The sequence below is a fragment of the Panulirus ornatus genome, chromosome 12 (genome assembly GCF_036320965.1).
Source record: "Panulirus ornatus isolate Po-2019 chromosome 12, ASM3632096v1, whole genome shotgun sequence".
Taxonomy (NCBI): Eukaryota; Metazoa; Arthropoda; class Malacostraca; order Decapoda; family Palinuridae; genus Panulirus; species Panulirus ornatus.
Window position 1 is genome coordinate 36,815,770 of NC_092235.1, and position 20,935 is coordinate 36,836,704.

At 42.2% G+C, this 20,935-nt stretch overlaps 2 long non-coding RNA genes across 2 annotated transcripts in view; both read left to right on the forward strand.

Annotated features, from left to right (window-relative positions):
• The first annotated feature begins 2,061 nt into the window (after positions 1–2,061).
• The window catches only part of LOC139752016 (uncharacterized), a 135,745-nt gene continuing 116,871 nt past the window's right edge, over positions 2,062–20,935 (forward strand). The window contains exon 1 of the long non-coding RNA XR_011713465.1: positions 2,062–2,335. This is a non-coding gene — a long non-coding RNA (uncharacterized lncRNA). The remainder of the gene's footprint in view (positions 2,336–20,935) is intronic.
• Positions 2,444–20,935, forward strand: part of LOC139752015 (uncharacterized) — a 73,470-nt gene continuing 54,978 nt past the window's right edge. The window contains exon 1 of the long non-coding RNA XR_011713464.1: positions 2,444–2,620. This is a non-coding gene — a long non-coding RNA (uncharacterized lncRNA). The remainder of the gene's footprint in view (positions 2,621–20,935) is intronic.

The window sequence follows — 20,935 nt, forward strand, 5'->3', positions numbered from 1 at the left end:
CATTTACTCTTAACTTTCTTCTTTCACACACTTTACCAAACTCAGTCACCAGCTTCTGCAGTTTCTCACATGAATCAGCCACCAGCGCTGTATCATCAGCGAGCATCAACTGACTCACTTCCTAAGCTCTCTCATCCCCAACAGACTTCATACTTGCCCCTCTATCCAAAACTCTTGCATTCACCTCCCTAACAACCCCATCCATAAACAAATTAAACAACCATGGAGACATCACACACCCCTGCCGCAAACCTACATTCACTGAGAACCAATCACTTTCCTCTCTTCCTACACGTACACATGCCTTACATCCTCGATAAAAACTTTTCACTGCTTCCAACAACTTGCCTCCCACACCATATATTCTTAATACCTTCCACAGAGCATCTCTATCAACTCTATCATATGCCTTCTCCAGATCCATAAATGCTACATAGAAATCCATTTGCTTTTCTAAGTATTTCTCACATACATTCTTCAAAGCAAACACCTGATCCACACATCCTCTACTACCTCTGAAACCACACTGCTCTTCCCCAATCTGATGCTCTGTACATGCCTTCACCCTCTCAATCAATATCCTCCCATATAATTTACCAGGAATACTCAACAAACTTATACCTCTGTAATTTGAGCACTCACTCTTATCCCCTTTGCCTTTGTACGATGGCACTATGCACGCATTCCGCCAATCCTCAGGCACCTCACCATGAGTCATACATACATTAAATATCCTTACCAGCCAGTCAATAATACAGTCACCCCTTTTTTAATAGATTCCACTGCAATACCATCCAAACCTGCTGCCTTGCCGGCTTTCATCTTCCGCAAAGCCTTTACTACCTCTTCTCTGTTTACCAAATCATTTTCCCTAACCCTCTCACTTTGCACACCATCTCGACCAAAACACCCTATATCTGCCACTCTATCATCAAACACATTCAACAAACCTTCAAAATACTCACTCCATCTCCTTCTCACATCACCACTACTTGTTATCACCTCCCTATTTGCGCCCTTCACTGAAGTTCCCATTTGCTCCCTTGTCTTACGCACTTTATTTACCTCCTTCCAGAACATCTTTTTATTCTCCCTAAAAGTTAATGATACTCTCTCACCCCAACTCTCATTTGCCCTCTTTTTCACCTCTTGCACCTTTCTCTTGACCTCCTGTCTCTTTCTTTTATACATCTCCCACTCAATTCCATTTTTTCCCTGCAAAAATCGTCCAAATTCCTCTCTCTTCTCTTTTACTAATAATCTTACTTCTTCATCCCACCACTCACTACCCTTTCTAATCAACCCACCTCCCACTCTTCTGAATGAGTATGTTAGTGGTTTTGATGCACGAGACCGGGTTATAGTGATGGGTGATTTGAATTCAAAGGTGAGTAATGTGGCAGTTGAGGGAATAATTGGTATACATGGGGTGTTCAGTGTTGTAAATGGAAATGGTGAAGAGCTTGTAGATTTATGTGCTGGAAAAAGGACTGGTGATTGGGAATACCTGGTTTAAAAAGCGAGATATACATAAGTATACGTATGTAAGTTGGAGAGATGGCCAGAGAGCGTTATTGGATTACGTGTTAATAGACAGGCGCGCGAAAGAGAGACTTTTGGATGTTAATGTGCTGAGGTGCAACTGGAGGGATGTCTGATCATTATCTTGTGGAGGCTAAGGTGAAGATTTGTATGGGTTTTCAGAAAAGAAGAGTGAATGTTGGGGTGAAGAGGGTGGTGAGAGTAAGTGAGCTTGGGAAGGAGACTTGTGTGAGGAAGTACCAGGAGAGACTGAGTACAGAATGGAAAAAGGTGAGAACAATGGAAGTAAGGGGAGTGGGGGAGGAATGGGATGTATTAAGGGAATCAGTGATGGATTGCGCAAAAGATGCTTGTGGCATGAGAATATATATATATATATATATATATATATATATATATATATATATATATATATATATATATATATATATATATATATATATATACGTTGAGATGTATAGGTATGTTTATTTGCGTGTGTTGACGTGCATGCATATACATGTGTATGTGGGTGGGTTGGGCCATTCTTTCGTCTGTTTCATTGCGCTACCTCGCTAACGTGGTAGATAGCGAATAGTGTGAAAGGAAAAAGAAAATGTTTGAGCCAGTAGAAAAACACAATTATAAAGGACTAATCTAAAATCTCTAAGAAGCAGGTCAACTTACAAGTTAAGAAACTCCTGTAATATACGGTTAATACAGACAGAAAGAAACTTTCATGACATATTGTTGGACAAGTTTCATCTTTGAATAGTTTCAAAAACATCTTTGACCGGTATTTACGTTTAATAAGGTATGTATTTCATACAATTCTACCTAAAATATGAGGGTGAATTTGAGCAGGTAATCAGGTATACAAACGTTGGAGGACAACAAATTGGTTGGACAATAACATTGGTAGATGGTGACCTCTGGCGGGAGCGGCCGTTATTATGTACTTGACGTTGGGGTCTATCTGTTGTGGCAATGTCAGTTGATGAGTTATGATCTAAAAACTGTGCCTACACATTTATGAATTATAGTGTTTGTATGTGAAATAAGTGGAAGTCAGTAAGACGCACTAAAACTGAAAGACCAGGTAAGCATTGATATGTTCTGAGTGTTTCAACCATATAGAAAAGCTCACTTGAATCACTCAACTGAATCGAAATTGAATGAAAATGCCGATTTAGTGAAAATGTGGAAATAGTCTGTATGCAGCGAAAGTTTAGGAGTAGTCTCTATCCTGCGAAGTATATTTGCCGTACCTTCCATATTCAGTGATATAAATATATATATCTAAGTATACATATAGTGTATTCCACGCAAGTTAACTTACAAAGATTTGTCTTGGTGCACATAAGTTAAGGACATGCACAATAAACCAGTTGAGGTGCAGGCGATCATGAGGTACGGTGGGTAGTAGGATGAGCAACTTTGATTCTCCAGAGGAAGATCTTTCCTTACAAATCAACTGACCAATCATGAAACACTGACAGTGATGATGGCTACGTTACCCCCATAGATGTTTGATATCTTGTCTAAAGTCACAGATCAGATTCTGCATTTTTGACTAATGAAGAAAAAACAATTATTTGTTTTGGATACCTCGAGCCCCATTCACTTCGTTTCCTCCTAAGGTGCCAGTCACTTGGACCTCGACCAGCACTTACTTCACATATTTACCTACACTTGTGATTTTTGCTGACAGTGTCTGCAAAATTTTACAGACGTTGGTAAGCTTAATGTAACCTTTCTAAACAAACCAGCCAATTACAACCCAACCCAACTTGAGACACCCAGACCTAGCTTAAAGAAGGGGATGAACTTTCATAAAGGACAAACTGTTGGTGAAAATTAGAGGATGAACTGTCGGTAGGAGCAGAAGTATTTGTCATCTGATTTAGATTTTTGGTTTGATTTGATTAGATTAGTTTTAGTTTGGCTTGTTAGGTTGTTTGATTTGGCTAGATCAGTTTTGGTTTGATTTGTTTAGACCAGTTTTAGTTTGGTTTGTTTAGGAGTAATTTATTCATTAGCAGACATGCATTTGATAAGCTTAAGATCTGTGGTTTACTTTACTGGAATCATCTCTTTTGTGAAATGATGTTTAAGATTATGGGATTTTCCCTTTATACTCCTAAGGTTGTGAGGGAGAGAAAAATGTATGGCTAGATAATAACAAAGTAATGTAAAATACCAATAGATATTAAAACATGAAGATATCTTGTCCGTTTTAATGGTGCAGATGACACATGCATTCTGATATCATTGAAATTCGATAGTTATTGAAATTAGATACTCCACTTCATTATTTCTTGGATTGTTTCATTCAGAAGGTAAACAGTGAGCTCAGATGTCCATAGAGAAATAGAAATCTGACTGTATGGGATAGATCTTCTTGTGTTGAAATAAGGTCCTTATTTTAGACATCCTTGGAAATTATATGGGAGGCTATTGATTGAGCGAGTGAAGGCATGTACAGAGCATCAGGTTGGGGAAGAGCAGTGTGGTTTTAGAAGTGGCAGAGGATGTGTGGATTAGGTGTTTGCTTTGAAGAATGTATGTGAGAAATACTTAGAAAAGCAAATGGATTTGTATGTAGCATATTTGGATCTGGAGAAGGCTTATGATAACATTGATAGAGATGCTCTGTGGAAGGTATTAAGAGTATATGGTGTGGGAGGTAAGTTGCTAGAAGCAGTGAAAAGTTTTTATCAAGGATGTAAGGCATGTGTACGAGTAGGAAGAGGAAAGTGATTGGTTTCCAGTGAATGTCGATTTGCGGCAGGGATGCATAATGTCTCCATGGTTGTTTAATTTGTATATGGATGGGGTTGTTAGGGAGGTGAATGCAAGAGTTTTGGAGAGAGGAGTGAGTATGCAGTCTGTTGTGGATGAGAGGGCTTGGGAAATGAGTCAGTTGTTGTTTGCTGATGATACAGCACTGGTGGCTGAATTGGGTGAGAAACTTCAGAAGCTGGTGACTGAATTTGGTAAAGTGTGTGAAAGAAGAAAACTGAGAGTAAATGTGAATAAGAGCAAGGTTATTAGGTACAGTAGGGTTGAGGGTCAAGTCAATTGGGAGGTAAGTTTGAATGGAGAAAAACTGGAGGAAGTGAAGTGTTTTAGATATCTGGGAGTGGATTTGGCAGCAGATGGAACCATGGATGGGGAAGTGAGTCACTGGGTGGGTGATGGGGTGAAGGTTCTGGGAGTGTTGAAGAATGTGTGGAAGGCGAGAACGTTATCTCGGAGAGCAAAAATGGGTATGTTTGAAGGAATAGTGGTTCCAACAATGTTAAAAGGTTGCGAGGCATGGGATATACATAGTGTTGTGCAGAGGAGGGTGGATGTGTTGGAAATGAGATGTTTGAGGACAATATGTGGTGACAGGTGGTTTGATTGGGTAAGCAATGAAAGGGTAAGAGAGATGTGTGGTAATAAAAAGAGTGTGGTTGAGAGAGCAGAAGAGGTTGTATTGAAATAGTTTGGTTACATGGAGAGAATGAGTGAGGAAAGATTGAGAAAGAGGATATATGTGTCAGAGGTGGAGGGAACGAGGAGAAGTGGGAAACTAAATTGGAGGTGGAAGGATGGAATGAAAAAGATTTTGAGCGATTGAGGCCTGAACATACAGGAAGGTTAAAGGCATGCAAGGAATAGAGTGAATTGGAATGATGTGGTATACTGGGGTCAACGTGCTGTCAATGGATTGAACCAGGGCATGTGCAACATCTGCGGTAAGCCATGGAAAGTTTTGTTGGACCTGGATGTGGAAAGGGAGCTGTGGTTTCGGTGCATTACGCATGACAGCTAGAGACTGAGTGTGAATGAATGTGGCCTTTGTTCTTTCCTAGCACTACCTTGCTCGCATGCGTGGGGGAGGGGGGTGCCATTTCATTTGTGGCGGGATGGCGACGGGAATGGATGAAGCAGCTGGTGTGAATAAGTACATGTGTATATATGTATATGTCTGTGTATGTATATGTATGTATACATTGAAATGTATGGGTATGTATATTTGCGTGTGTGGGCATTTATGTATATACATGTATATTAGGTTGGGTTGGGCCATTTCTTTCCTTGCGCTGATGCGGGAGATAGCGACAAGGTATAATGAATGAATATAAACGAAATCACTCATCATAGTTGCAAAACTCAGATTTAGTCAGAGATTTTACAGTGCAAGGCAGCATTTTGTAGAATGCTATCTATATCTGATGCCTAAACCCTGTGGGGAATTCCCTTAAGGTGAGGGGGTGGCCATGGCAAATGAGTCTCCATAACTGCTCAATTCCAGTGTGCTTTGTAGCCTTTGGTGCCTTACCCCTTGTAGGCTACTGGCAGAGGGCAACTTTAGTAAGTGCTTTCAGAGGCTCCTACCTAATGTTCCCACTAACTTCTGTTGCCTAATGTGTCATGGTGATCCAACATAATGTTTCTACTTAATACTCATATCTAATGTTCCTACCTACTACTTCTATGTAATGTTCCTGTCTAACCTATTGCTTCTATTAATTGCTCCTACCATTTTGCCAATATGCTGGACCACCTCATAGCACTCTGCAGAAAAATATAGAGCAGGGAAGAATGAGCTGCGTGAGTTGGCTGTTTGTCCACTGTTATGTGTGGGTGAGGCAGAAATTAAATGTTGCTACCTGAGTCGAAGGAGGGCAACTTGACAGCCACTGAAGTGCTGTCTCACTATGTAACTGTCTCTGATCTTCCTTATACCCAGATGGGTAGTACTGGTAATATACCTTCCTGGTCATTGGCTGCCTTCTTACAAGTACCTACTGTGGAGTGCATCAGTGATATAGGAGATTATGCGTTTTAGAACACCACAGGCAAATTTTCTTTTTGTATTGCAGCTTCATCTGCTTTATATATGCATAAACAAACTGGACAGAGTTTGTTAAATCCAAACAAATGTCAGGTAATTTTTCACTGATGACAGCATAATGGTTTTATATGAATGTATTTGTGTATCTTAAGGACAGTCACACCCAACACCGTGCTTTATAATTTTGGTCCTGCTTGGTAGTTATGGCCATCTTACCAAGCTCTGTAAGAACCCTATATAGATAAAAGACACTCCTGGGAGAGTAGTATATATATATCTTTTTCATTTTTACTTTATTAAACTAGATTACCATTTCCTGCATCAGCGAGGTAGTGCCAGGTAACAGACAAAGAACGGCTCATCCACTCATATGCACACACACACACACACACACACACACACGCACACAGGGTGTGTTGAAATGGTTTAGTCACATGGAGAGAGTGAGTAATGAAAGAGTGACAAAGAGGATATATGTGTCAGAGGTGTAGGGAATGAGAAGTGAGAGACCAAAATGGAGGTGGAAGGATGGAGTGAAAAAGATTTTGAGCGATCGGGGCCTGAACATGCAGGAGGGTGAAAGGCATGCAAGGAATAGAGTGAATTGGAACAATGTGGTTTTTCAAGGTCGATGTGCTGTCAATGGATTGAACCAGGGCATGTGAAGCATCTGGGGTAAACCAAGGAAAGTTTTGTGGGGCCTGGATATGTAAAGGAAGCTGTGGTTTTGGTTCATTATACATGACAGCTAGAGACTGAGTGTGAACGAATGTGGCCTTTGTTGTCTTTTCCTAACACTACCTTTCACGCATGTGGGGAAAGGGGAGTGTCATTTAATGTGTGGCAGGGTGGTGATGGGATTGAAGAAAGGCAGCAAGTATAGATTATGTACATGTGTATATATGTACATGTCTGTGTATGTATATATATGTATACATTGAAACGTATAGGTACACATGTGTATGTGGGTGGGTTGGGCCATTCTATCATCTGTATCCTTATGCTTCCTCGCTGATGCGGGAGACAGCGACAAAGTATGATAAGGTTTGGATGGTATTGCAGTGGAATTTATTAAAAAAGGGGGTGACTGTATTGTTGACTGGTTGGTAAGGTTATTTAATGTATGTATGACTCATGGTGAGGTGCCTGAGGATTGGCGGAATGCGTGCATAGTGCCATTGTACAAAGGCAAAGGGGATAAGAGTGAGTGCTCAAATTACAGAGGTATAAGTTTGTTGAGTATTCCTGGTAAATTATATGGGAGGATATTGATTGAGAGGGTGAAGGCATGTACAGAGCATCAGATTGGGGAAGAGCAGTGTGGTTTCAGAAGTGGTAGAGGATGTGTGGATCAGGTGTTTGCTTTGAAGAATGTATGTGAGAAATACTTAGAAAAGCAAATGGATTTGTATGTAGCATTTATGGATCTGGAGAAGGCATATGATAGAGTTGATAGAGATGCTCTGTGGAGGGTATTAAGAATATATGGTGTGGGAGGCAAGTTGTTAGAAGCAGTGAAAAGTTTTTATCAAGGATGTAAGGCATGTGTACGTGTAGGAAGAGAGGAAAGTGATTGGTTCTCAGTGAATGTAGGTTTGCGGCAGGGGTGTGTGATGTCTCCATGGTTGTTTAATTTGTTTATGGATGGGGTTGTTAGGGAGGTGAATGCAAGAGTTTTGGAAAGAGGGGCAAGTATGAAGTCTGTTGGGGATGAGAGAGCTTGGGAAGTGAGTCAGTTGTTGTTCACTGATGATACAGCGCTGGTGGCTGATTCATGTGAGAAACTGCAGAAGCTGGTGACTGAGTTTGGTAAAGTGTGTGAAAGAAGAAAGTTAAGAGTAAATGTGAATAAGAGCAAGGTTATTAGGTACAGTAGGGTTGAGGGTCAAGTCAATTGGGAGGTGAGTTTGAATGGAGAAAAACTAGAGGAAGTGAAGTGTTTTAGATATCTGGGAGTGGATCTGGCAGCGGATGGAACCATGGAAGCGGAAGTGGATCATAGGGTGGGGGAGGGGGCGAAAATTCTGGGAGCCTTGAAGAATGTGTGGAAGTCGAGAACATTATCTCGGAAAGCAAAAATGGGTATGTTTGAAGGAATAGTGGTTCCAACAGTGTTGTATGGTTGCGAGACGTGGGCTATGGATAGAGTTGTGCGCAGGAGGATGGATGTGCTGGAAATGAGATGTTTGAGGACAATATGTGGTGTGAGGTGGTTTGATCGAGTAAGTAACGTAAGGGTAAGAGAGATGTGTGGAAATAAAAAGAGCGTGGTTGAGAGAGCAGAAGAGGGTGTTTTGAAATGGTTCGGGCACATGGAGAGAATGAGTGAGGAAAGATTGACCAAGAGAATATATGTGTCGGAGGTGGAGGGAACGAGGAGAAGAGGGAGACCAAATTGGAGGTGGAAAGATGGAGTGAAAAAGATTTTGTGTGATCGGGGCCTGAACATGCAGGAGGGTGAAAGGAGGGCAAGGAATAGAGTGAATTGGATCGATGTGGTATACCGGGGTTGACGTGCTGTCAGTGGATTGAATCAAGGCATGTGAGGCATCTGGGGTAAACCATGGAAAGCTGTGTAGGTATGTATATTTGCTTGTGTGGACGTATGTATATACATGTGTATGGGGGGGGGTTGGGCCATTTCTTTCGTCTGTTTCCTTGCGCTACCTCGCAAACGCGGGAGACAGCGACAAAGCAAAAAAAAAAAAGAAATATATATATATATGTGTGTGTATGTGGTTTCAGAAGTGGTAGAGGATGTGTGGATCAGGTGTTTGCTTTGAAGAATGTATGTGAGAAATACTTGGAAAAGCAAATGGATTTGTATGTAGCATTTATGGATCTGGAGAAGGCATATGATAGAGATGATAGAGATGCTCTGTGGAAGGTATTAAGAATATATGGTGTGGCAGGCAAGTTGTTAGAAGCAGTGAAAAGTTTTTATTGAGGATGTAAGGCATGTGTACGTGTAGGAAGAGAGAAAAGTAATTGGTTCTCAGTGAACGTAGGTGTGCGGCAGGGGTGTGTGATGTCTCCATGGTTGTTTAATTTGTTTATGGATGGGGTTGTTAGGTAGGTGAATGCAAGAGTTTTGGAAAGAGGGGCAAGTATGAAGTCTGTTGGGGATGAGAGAGCTTGGGAAGTGAGTCAGTTGTTGTTCGCTGATGATACAGCACTGGTGGCTGATTCATGTGAGAAACTGCAGAAGCTGGTGACTGAGTTTGGTAAAGTGTGTGAAAGAAGAAAGTTAGGAGTAAATGTGAATAAGAGCAAGGTTATTAGGTACAGTAGGGTTGAGGGTCAAGTCAATTGGGAGGTAAGTTTGAATGGAGAAAAACTGGAGGAAGTAAAGTGTTTTAGATATCTGGGAGTGGATCTGGCAGCGGATGGAAACATGGAAGCGGAAGTGAATCATAGGGTGGGGGAGGGGGCGAAAATCCTGGGAGCCTTGAAGAATGTGTGGAAGTTGAGAACATTATCTTGGAAAGCAAAAATGGGTATGTTTGAAGGAATAGTGGTTCCAACAATGTTGTATGGTTGCGAGGCGTGGGCTATGGATAGAGTTGTGCGCAGGAGGGTGGATGTGCTGGAAATGAGATGTTTGAGGACAATGTGTGGTGTGAAGTGGTTTGATCCAGTAAGTGATGAAATCGTAAGAGAGATATGTGGGAATAGAAATAGTGCGGTTGAGAGAGCAGAAGAGGATGTATTGAAGTGGTTTGGTCACATGGAGAGAATGAGTGAGGAAAGAGGTGAAGAGAACAAGGAGAAGTGGGGGACAAAATTGGAAATGGAAGGATAGAGTGAAGAAGATTTTGAGCAATCGGGGCCTAAGCATACAGGAGGGTGAAAGGCATGCAAGGAAGAGAGTGAATTGAAACGATGTGGTATACTTGGGTCGATGTGCTGTCATTGGATTGAACCATGGCATGTGAAGTGTCTGGGGTAAACCATGGAAAGTTTTGTGGGGACTGGATGTGGAAAGGAAGCTGTGATTTGGGTGCATTACATATGATAGCTGGAGACTTGAGTGTGAACAAATATGGCATTTGGTGTCCTTTCCTAGCACTATCTCGTATGTGTGCGGGGGGAGGGGGTGTCATTTTCATGTATGGTGGGGTGGCGATGGGAATGTATGAAGCAGCAAGTATGGATAAGTATATATGTATATATATATATATTTTTTTTTTTCGCTGTCTCCCGCGTTTGCGAGGTAGCGCAAGGAAACAGACGAAAGAAATGGCCCAACCCACCCCCATACACATGTATATACATACGTCCACACACGCAAATATACATACCTACACAGCTTTCCATGGTTTACCCCAGACGCTTCACATGCCTTGATTCAATCCACTGACAGCACGTCAACCCCGGTATACCACATCGCTCCAATTCACTCTATTCCTTGCCCTCCTTTCACCCTCCTGCATGTTCAGGCCCCGATCACACAAAATCTTTTTCACTCCATCTTTCCACCTCCAATTTGGTCTCCCTCTTCTCCTCGTTCCCTCCACCTCCGACACATATATCCTCTTGGTCAATCTTTCCTCACTCATCCTCTCCATGTGCCCAAACCACTTCAAAACACCCTCTTCTGCTCTCTCAACCACGCTCTTTTTATTTCCACACATCTCTCTTACCCTTACGTTACTCACTCGATCAAACCACCTCACACCACACATTGTCCTCAAACATCTCATTTCCAGCACATCCATCCTCCTGCGCACAACTCTATCCATAGCCCACGCCTCGCAACCATACAACATTGTTGGAACCACTATTCCTTCAAACATACCCATTTTTGCTTTCCGAGATAATGTTCTCGACTTCCACACATTCTTCAAGGCCCCCAGAATTTTCGCCCCCTCCCCCACCCTATGATCCACTTCCGCTTCCATGGTTCCATCCGCTGCCAGATCCACTCCCAGATATCTAAAACACTTCACTTCCTCCAGTTTTTCTCCATTCAAACTCACCTCCCAATTGACTTGACCCTCAACCCTACTGTACCTAATAACCTTGCTCTTATTCACATTTACTCTTAACTTTCTTCTTCCACACACTTTACCAAACTCAGTCACCAGCTTCTGCAGTTTCTCACATGAATCAGCCACCAGCGCTGTATCATCAGCGAACAACAACTGACTCACTTCCCAAGCTCTCTCATCCCCAACAGACTTCATACTTGCCCCTCTTTCCAAAACTCTTGCATTTACCTCCCTAACAACCCCATCCATAAACAAATTAAACAACCATGGAGACATCACACACCCCTGCCGCAAACCTACATTCACTGAGAACCAATCACTTTCCTCTCTTCCTACACGTACACATGCCTTACATCCTCGATAAAAACTTTTCACTGCTTCTAACAACTTTCCTCCCACACCATATATTCTTAATACCTTCCACAGAGCATCTCTATCAACTCTATCATATGCCTTCTCCAGATCCATAAATGCTACATACAAATCCATTTGCTTTTCTAAGTATTTCTCACATACATTCTTCAAAGCAAACACCTGATCCACACATCCTCTACCACTTCTGAAACCACACTGCTCTTCCCCAATCTGATGCTCTGTACATGCCTTCACCCTCTCAATCAATACCCTCCCATATAATTTACCAGGAATACTCAACAAACTTATACCTCTGTAATTTGAGCACTCACTCTTATCCCCTTTGCCTTTGTACAATGGCACTATGCACGCATTCCGCCAATCCTCAGGCACCTCACCATGAGTCATACATACATTAAATAACCTTACCAACCAGTCAACAATACAGTCACCCCCTTTTTTAATAAATTCCACTGCAATACCATCCAAACCTGCTGCCTTGCCGGCTTTCATCTTCCGCAAAGCTTTCACTACCTCTTCTCTGTTTACCAAATCATTTTCCCTAACCCTCTCACTTTGCACACCACCTCGACCAAAACACCCTATATCTGCCACTCTATCATCAAACACATTCAACAAACCTTCAAAATACTCACTCCATCTCCTTCTCACATCACCACTACTTGTTATCACCTCCCCATTTGCGCCCTTCACTGAAGTTCCCATTTGCTCCCTTGTCTTACGCACTTTATTTACCTCCTTCCAGAACATCTTTTTATTCTCCCTAAAATTTAATGATACTCTCTCACCCCAACTCTCATTTGCCCTTTTTTTCACCTCTTGCACCTTTCTCTTGACCTCCTGTCTCTTTCTTTTATACATCTCCCACTCAATTGCATTTTTTCCCTGCAAAAATCGTCCAAATGCCTCTCTCTTCTCTTTCACTAATACTCTTACTTCTTCATCCCACCACCCTTTCTAATCAACCCACCTCCCACTCTTCTCATGCCACAAGCATCTTTTGCGCAATCCATCACTGATTCCCTAAATACATCCCATTCCTCCCCCACTCCCCTTACTTCCATTGTTCTCACCTTTTTCCATTCTGTACTCAGTCTCTTCTGGTACTTCCTCACACAGGTCTCCTTCCCAAGCTCACTTACTCTCACCACCCTCTTCACCCCAACATTCACTCTTCTTTTCTGAAAACCCATACAAATATTCACCTTAGCCTCCACAAGATAATGATCAGACATCCCTCCAGTTGCACCTCTCAGCACATTAACATCCAAAAGTCTCTCTTTCGCACGCCTGTCAATTAACACGTAATCGAATAACGCTCTCTGGCCATCTCTCCTACTTACATAAGTATACTTATGTATATCTCGCTTTTTAAACCAGGTATTCCCAATCATCAGTCCTTTTTCAGCACATAAATCTACAAGCTCTTCACCATTTCCATTTACAACACTGAACACCCCATGTATACCAATTATTCCCTCAACTGCCACATTACTCACCTTTGCATTCAAATCACCCATCACTATAACCCGGTCTCGTTCATCAAAACCACTAACACACTCATTCAGCTGCTCCCAAAACACTTGCCTTTCTTGATCTTTCTTCTCATGCCCAGGTGCATATGCACCAATAATCACCCACCTCTCTCTATCAACTTTCAGTTTTACCCATATTAATCAAGAATTTACTTTCTTACACTCTATCACATACTCCCACAACTCCTGTTTCAGGAGTATAAATAGATAAAATACATATTTATGAATACAAATGTCAAGGGGAAAGGAGAAGAGTGGTTTGGGAATTTCTTGGGAGTAAAGTTGGGGATGGTGAGAGGACAAGAACAAAGGAAGGAGTAGCACTCCTCCTGAAGTTGGAGTTGTGTGAATATGTGATAGAGTGTAAGAAAGTGTAAGAAACTCTAGATTGATATGGGTAAAACTGAAAGAGGATGGAAAGAGATGAGCAATTATTGGTGCCTCTGCACCTGGTCATGAGAGAAAGATCATGAGAGGCAAGTACATGAGGGGAGTGTGGGAGGAATGGGATGTATTTAGAGAAGTAGTGATGGCTTGCATGAAAGATGCTTGTGGCATGAGAAAGGTGGGAGGTGGGCAGATTGGAAAGGGTAGTGAGTGATGGGATGGAGAAGTAAGATTGTTAGTGAAAGAGAAGAGAGAGGTGTTTGGATGATTTTTGCAGGTAAGTAGTGCATATGACTGGGAGGTGTATAAAAGAAAGTGGCAGGAGGTCAAGAAAATGGTAGAAGAGGTGAAAAAGAAGGCAAATGAGAGTTGGGGTGAGAGAGTATCATTATATTTTAGGGAGAATAAAAAGATGTTTTAGAAGGAGATAAATAAAGTGTGTAAGACAAGAGAACAAATGGGAACATCAGTGAAGGGAGCTAATCAGGAGGTTGTAACAAGTACTGATGAAGTGAGGAGTTGGAGTGAGTATTTTGAAGGTTTATTGAATATGTTTGATGATGGAGTGGCAGATATTGGGTGTTTTGGTCTAGGTGATATGTGAAGGGAGAGGGTCAGGGAGAATTGTTTGATAAAGAGAAGAGGTGGTGAAAGCTTTGTGAGATGAAAGCTGGGAAGGCAGCAGGTTTGGGTGGTATTGTAGTGGAATTTATTAAAAAAGGATTGACTGTGTTGTTGATTGGTTGGTAAGGATATGAAATAAATGTTATTTTATATACTTATAGTACTTAACCACTGTCTCCCGCGTTTGCGAGGTAGTGCAAGGAAACAGACGAGGAATGGACCAACCCCCCCCAAATACACATGTATAAACGTCCCCATACACATATACACAGACATACATATATATACACATGTACATATCCATACTTGCTGCCTTCATCCATTCCCGTCGCCGCACCGCCACACTTGAAATAGCATCCCCACCAACAGCAAGGCAGTGCGAGGAACAGGCAAAAAAGGCCACCTTTGTTCACACTCAATCTGTAGTTGTCATGTGTAATGCACTGAAACCACAGCTCCCTTTCCACATCCAGGCCCTACGGACCCACAGACCTTTCCATGGTTTACTGCAAGAAGCTTCATATGCCCTGGTTCAATACATTGACAGCACGTCGACCCCGGTATACCACATCATTCCAGTTCACTCTGTTCCTTGCACGCCTTTCACCCTCCTGTATGTTCAGGCCCTGGTCGCTCAGCATCTTTTTCACTCCATCCTTCTACCTCCAGTTTGGTCTCCCACTTCTCCTTCTTCCCTCCACCTCTGACACATATATCCTCTTTGTCAATCTTTCCTCACTCATTCTCCATGTGTCCAAACCGTTTCTACACACCCACTTCTGTTTTCTCAACCACAGTCTTTTTATTACCACACATCTCCCTTACCCTTTCATTACTTGTGCGATCAAACCACCTCATGCCACATATTGTCCTCAAACATCTCATTTCCAACACGTCCACCCTCCTCAGTACAGCCCTATTTATAGCCCATGTCTCGCAACCATATAACGTTGGAACCACTATTCCTTGAAATATACCCATTTTTGCTCTCCGATATAATGTTCTCACCTTCCACACATTCTTTAACACTCCCAGAACCTTTTGCTTCCATGATTCCACCCACTGCTGAGTCCACTACCAGATATCTAATACACTTCACTTCCTCCATTTTTTCTCCATTCAAACTTACTTCCCAATTAATTTGTCTGTCAACTCTACTGAACCTAATAACCTTGCTCTTATTCACATTTCCTCTCAACTTTCTTCTTTCACACACTTTACCAAACTCAGTCACCAACTTCTGCAGTTTCTCACCCAAATCATCCACCAGTGCTGTGTCATCAGCAAACAACAACTGACTTACTTCCCAAGCCCTCTCATCTACCACAGACTGCATACTTGCCCCTCTTTCCAAAACTCTTGCATTCACCTCTCTAACCAACCCATCCATAAACAAATTAAACAACCATGGACAAATCATGCACCCCTGCCACGAACCGACATTCACTGAGAACCAATCACTTTTCTCTCTTCCTACTCATACACATGCCTTACATCCTTGGTAAAAACTTCACTGCTTCTAGCAACTTACCTCCCACTCCTATACTCTTAAAACCTTCCACAAAACATCTCTATCCACCCTATCTTATGCCTTCTCCAGATCCATAAAGGCTACATACAAATCCATTTGTTTTTCTAAGTATTTCTCACATACAATCTTTAAAGCAAGCACGTGACCCACACATCCTCTACCACTTCTGAACACATTGCTCTTCCCCAATCTGATGCTCTGTAAATGCTTTTGCCCTCTTGATCAAGACCCTCCCATATAATTTCCCTGGAATACTCAACGAACTTATGCCTCTGTGATTTGAACACTCACCTTTATCCCCTTTGCCTTTGTACAATGGCACCATGCATACATTCCGCCAATCCTCAGGCACTTCACCATGATCCATATATATTCACTGAATATCCTTACCAACCAATCAACCACAGTCACTCCCTTTTTTATGAATTCCACTGGAATACCATCCAAGCCTGCCGCCTTGCCGGCTTTAACCTTCCACAAAGGTTTCACTAACTTCTCTTTTCACTAAACCATTCTCCCTGACCCCACTCACTTTGCACACCACCCTGACCAAAACACCCTATATGTGCCACTCTATCATCAAACACATTTAACAAACCCTCAAAATATTCAATCCATCTCCTTCTCACTTTATCGCTACTTCTTATTACTTCCTCATTTGCCCCCTTCACTGATGTTCCCATTTGTTCTCTTGTCTTATGCACTTTATTTACCTCCTTCCAAAACATCTTTTTTATTCTCCCTAAAATTTAATGATACTCTCTCACCCCAACTCTCTTTTGCCCTCTTTTTCACCTCTTGCACCTCCTGCTGCTTACATTTATACATCTCCCAGTCATTTGCACTACTTCCCTGCAGAAATCATCCAAACGCCTCTTTCTTCTCTTTCACTAACAGTCTTATTTCTTCATCCCGCTATTCACTACCCTTTCTAATCTTCCCACATTCCACCTTTCTCATACCACATGTATGTTTTGCACAAGCCATCATTGCTTCCCTAAATACATCCCATTCCTCCCCAACTCCCTTCATATCATTTGCTCTCACCTTTTACCATTCTGCAATCAAAATTTCCTGGCATTTCCTCACACAAGTCTCCTTGCCATGCTCACTTACTCTTGCTACTCTCTTCTCCCCAACATTCTCTCTTCTTTTTTGGAAACCTCTGCAAATCTTTATATTCGCCTCCTCAAGATAGTAGTCAGACATCCCTCCAACTGCCCCTCTCAACACATTAACATCCAAAAGTCTCTTTTACACGTAAATCAATAGCACCCTCTGGCCATCTCTCCTGCTCACATATGTATACTTAAGTGGTTTTTTTTTTTTTTTTTATATACCTCGTCGCTGTCTCCCGCGTTTGCGAGGTAGCGCAAGGAAACAGACGAAAGAAATGGCCCAACCCCCCCCATACACATGTACATACACACGTCCACACACGCAAATATACATACCTACACAGCTTTCCATGGTTTACCCCGGACGCTTCACATGCCTTGATTCAATCCACTGACAGCACGTCAACCCCTGTATACCACATCGCTCCAATTCACTCTATTCCTTGCCCTCCTTTCACCCTCCTGCATGTTCAGGCCCCGATCACACAAAATCCTTTTCACTCCATCTTTCCACCTCCAATTTGGTCTCCCTCTTCTCCTCGTTCCCTCCACCTCCGACACATATATCCTCTTGGTCAATCTTTCCTCACTCATTCTCTCCATGTGCCCAAACCACTTCAAAACACCCTCTTCTGTTCTCTCAACCACGCTCTTTTTATTTCCACACATCTCTCTTACCCTACGTTACTTACTCGATCAAACCACCTCACACCACACATTGTCCTCAAACATCTCATTTCCAGCACATCCATCCTCCTGCGCACAACTCTATCCATAGCCCACGCCTCGCAACCATACAACATTGTTGGAACCACTATTCCTTCAAACATACCCATTTTTGCTTTCCGAGATAATGTTCTCGACTTCCACACATTTTTCAAGGCTCCCAAAATTTTCGCCCCCTCCCCCACCCTATGATCCACTTCCGCTTCCATGGTTCCATCCGCTGACAGATCCACTCCCAGATATCTAAAACACTTCACTTCCTCCAGTTTTTCTCCATTCAAACTCACCTCCCAATTGACTTTAAACCAGGTATTTCCAAACACCAGTTTTTTTTCATTGCACAAATCCACAAGCTCTTCACCATTTCCATTTAAATCACTGAACATCCCATGTACACCAATTATACCCTCGACTGCCACATTACTTACCTTTGCATTCAAATCACTCATCACTATAACCCGGTCTCGTGCATCAGAGCTGCTAACACTCTCACTCAGCTGCTCCCAAAACACTTGCCTCTCATGATCTTTCTTCTCATGCTCAGGTGCATATGCACCAATAACCACCCATCTCTCTCCATCCATTTTCACTTTTACCCATATCAATCTAGAGTTTACTTTCTTACACTCCATCACATATTCCCACAACTCCTACTTCAGGAGGAGTGCTACTCCTTCTTTTGCTCTTGTTCTCTCACTAACCCCTGACTTTACTCCAAAAACATTCCCAAACCATTCTTCACCTTTACTCTTGAGCTTTGTTTCACTCAAAGCCCAAACATCTAGGTCCTTTTTCTCAAACGTTCTACCTATCTCTCCTTGTTTTTCATCTTGGTTACAGCCACACACACATTTAGACACCTAAATCTGAGCTTTCAAGGAGGATGAGCTCTCCCTGCTTGACTCCTTCTGTTTCCTCTTTAGAAAGCTAAATACAAGGTTTGCAGCCTCCCCGCTCCCACCCTCATTTAGTCACCTTCTACGATACGCTGGGAATACATGGGAAGTATTCTTTCTCCCCTACCCCCAGGGATATTAAAGATATATATAAAAAGAGAGATATACATAAGTTTACATATGTAAGTGGGAGAGATGGCCAAAGAGCGTTATTGGAATACATTTTAATTGATAGGCACATGAAAGAGAGAATTTTGGATGTTGATGTGATGAGAGGTGCAACTGGAGGGTTGTCTGATCATTATCTTATAGAAGCGAAGGTGAAAATTTTTAGAGGTTTTCAGAAAAGATGAGAGAATGTTGGGGTGAAGATAGTAAGTGAGCTTGGGAAAGAGACCTGTGTGAGGAAGTACCAGAAGAGACTGAGTGCAGAATGGAAAAAGGTGAGAGCAAAGGACAAGGGGAGGGGGGAGGAATGGGATGTATTTAAGGAAGCAATGATGGCTTGTGCAAAAGATGCTTGTGGCATGAGAAGTGTGGGAGGTGGGCAGATTAGAAAGGGTAGTGAGTGGTGGGATCAAGAAGTAAGATTATAAGTGAAAGAGAAGAGAGAGGCATTTGGACGATTTTTGCAGGGAAATAGTGCAAATGACTGGGAGATGTATAAAAGAAAGAGGCAGGAGGCCAAGAGAAAGGTGCAAGAAGTGAAAAAGAGGGGAAATGAGAGTTGGGGTGAGAGAGTATAATTAGATTTTAGGGAGAATAAAAAGATGTTTTGGAAAGTAGTACATTAAGTGTGTAAGACAAGAGAAAAAATGGGAAAATCGATGAAGGGTGCTAATGTGGAGGTAATAATAAGCAGTGGTGATATAAGAAGGAGGTGGAGTGAGTATTTTGAAGGTTTGTTGAATGTGTTAGGTGATAGAGTGGCAGATATAGGGTGTTTTCATTGAAGTGGTGTGCGAAGTGATAGGGTCAAGGAGAATGGTTTGGTGAACAGAGAAGAGTTAGTAAAAGCTTTGCAGAAGATGAAAGCTGGCAAGGCAGTGGGTTTGAATGGTATTGCAGTGGAATTTATTAAAAAAGGGGGTGACTGTGTTGTTGAATGGTTGGTGAAGATATTAGGTGTAGGTATGGCTTATGGTGAAGTACCTGAGGATTGGCGGAATGCATGCATAGTGCCATTGTACAAAGGCAAAGGGGATAAAGTTGAGTGCTCAAATTACAGAGGTATAAGTTCGTTGAGTATTCCTGGGAAATTATACGGGAGGGTATTGATTGAGAGGGTGAAGGCATGTACAGAGCATCAGATTGGGAAAGAGCAGTGTGGTTTCAGAAGTGGTAGAGGATGTGTGGATCAGGTGTTTGCTTTGAAGAATGTATGTGAGAAATACTTAGAAAAACAAATGGATTTGTATGTAGCATTTATGGATCTGAAGAAGTTATATGACAGAGTTGATAGAGATGCTCTGTGGAAGGTATTTAGAGTATATGGTGCGAGAGGCAAGTTGTTAGAAGCAAAGTTTTTATCGAGGATGTAAGGCATGTGTACGAGTAGGAAGAGAGGAAAGTGTTTGGTTCTCAGTGAATGTCAGGTTTGCGGCAGGGGTGCGTGATGTCTCCATGGTTGTTTAATTTGTTTATGGATGGGGTTGTTGGGGAGGTGAATGCAAGAGTTTTTGAGAGAGGGGCAAGTATGCAGTGTGTTGTGGATGAGAGGGCTTGGGAAGTGAGTCAGTTGTTGTTCGCTGATGATACAGTGCTGGTGGATGATTTGGGTAAGAAACGGCAAAGGTTGGTGACTGAGTTTAGTAAAGTGAGTGAAAGAAGAAAGCTGAGAGTAAATGTGAATGAGAGCAAAGTTATTAGGTACAGTAGGGTAGAGGGACAAATCAGTTGGGAGGTAAGTTTGAATGGAGAAAAACTGGAGGAAGTGAAGTGTTTTAGACATATGGAAGTGGATTTAGCAGCGGATGGAACCATGGAAGCGGAAGTGAGTCACAGGCGCTGGGGGAGGGGGTGAAGGTTTTGAAAGCCTTGAAGAATGTGTGGAAGTCGAGAACATTATCTTGGAAAGCAAAAATGGGTATGTTTGAAGGAATAGTGGTTCCAACAATGTTATATGGTTGCGAGGCATGGGCTATAGGTTGGGTTGTGCAGAGAAGGGTGGATGTGTTGGAAATGAGATGTTTGAGGACAATATGTGGTGTCGGGTAGTTTGATCGAGTAAGTAATGAAAGGGAACAGAGATGTGTGGTAATAAAAAGAGTGTGATCGGGCCCTGAACATGCAGGAGGGTGAAAGGCGTACAAGGAATAGAGTGAATTGGAACGTTCTGGTATACCGGGGTCGATGTGCTGTCAGTGGATTGAACCAGGGCATGTG